This window comes from Octodon degus, unplaced genomic scaffold, assembly GCF_000260255.1.
Source record: "Octodon degus isolate 3935 unplaced genomic scaffold, OctDeg1.0 scaffold00016, whole genome shotgun sequence".
Lineage (NCBI taxonomy): Eukaryota > Metazoa > Chordata > Mammalia > Rodentia > Octodontidae > Octodon > Octodon degus.
Genome location: NW_004524592.1, coordinates 11,030,962 through 11,032,334, shown reverse-complemented (window position 1 = coordinate 11,032,334; position 1,373 = coordinate 11,030,962).

Below are 1,373 nucleotides of genomic sequence, written 5' to 3'. Positions count from 1 at the left end.
AAAAGAAAAAAGGACTCAGTGCTCTTTCCTCTTCAGGTCTCCTGCACAAAGCTTCACCAAGGCCTCCCAGCCCCCAGAGGAAAAGGGAAAAACAATAACCAAACAATTTCAGCTTGTGCTGAAGAGTCTGTAATCTAGCAAGGCTCTCCAACAAATTGGAAAATTTGCAAGGAGGCTGATGGTGTTGCAACCAAGCAAAGAAAGCCAGAAAATTGGACCTCACTGAAGCCTTCAAAAGTCACAGGTTCTCTCTAAACCAGACATTCCTAATGTCATACAGAAAAATTATGCAGGGTCAGAATTGCCTGGAGCCAGAAAAGCAAAGGGTACTGAAGTCCGATCTTAGAGAAATCAACAACTTCTCAAAAAGAGTTAATATCAGACAGTTTTAAGTGCAGCTGAACTCGGAAGAGGAAAGAGCCCTCCAGGTTGAAGGGTGTGCTCTACTTGATGCTGATACCGGAGTGAGTGTGTACTCCTGCAGCACACCGGGAATCGACCCCAGGTTGTTGGTACTGGCCCAGACTTGCATTTCCCATTGCTATCTATCTATCTATCTATCTATCTATCTATCTATCTATCTATCTATCTATCTATCATCTCCTTAGAGAGTGGTTCCTGCTAAGTTATTAAATTGCCCAGGGAGGGCTTGAACTTGCAATCCTCATGCCTGAGCCCGCTGGATGCTATTATAACAGGACTGCACCAGGATGCTTGGCTTAAAGTGCTCAACTCCTTTGGACTCTGAGCACCCCTTGATTTCAAGGGTACCAACATGCGTAGGTTTCTATCTTGTGCATCTGTGTCCTCCTTGTTCAGTAGCTTGAAAGTAAGGTGCTCTATCCCGATCTGAGGCAGGAGCTGGGGAGAGCTGTTTGCTGGAGGACTTTCCTTTACAAAAATTTTATCCAAAAAGGTAAAACAAAATTTCCCAAGATGGTAACAGAATAAGAATAGTTAATACACTGTATATTATTATCTTTAAAGTAATTGATCAGAGTATCCAATTGGGCATAAAAATCTCCAATTAATACTAGTGCAAACCTTCCTTTTCTATGAACTAAGGGATGCTAATCCTACAGCTCACTTACATTTTTCCCCATAATTTTATTAAGAGACAAATAATAATGAGACAGTTTCAAATTAAATTGGTATGACAGTTTCAATAATTAACACATTGCATAAAGTGAACTCCTTTTTCTTTTGGCAGAACCAGGGTTCTTATTCCATTGAGCCATCTCCTCGGCCCACAAATATTCTTGTTTTGCAATTACAATGAGTTTCAGGGGTTTATTTTTGCTCCTCAAATGCCTTCAGGGCACTTTTGGCTGGCTGGAGTGTTGTGGGGATAGAACTACAGCAACCTGAGGCTG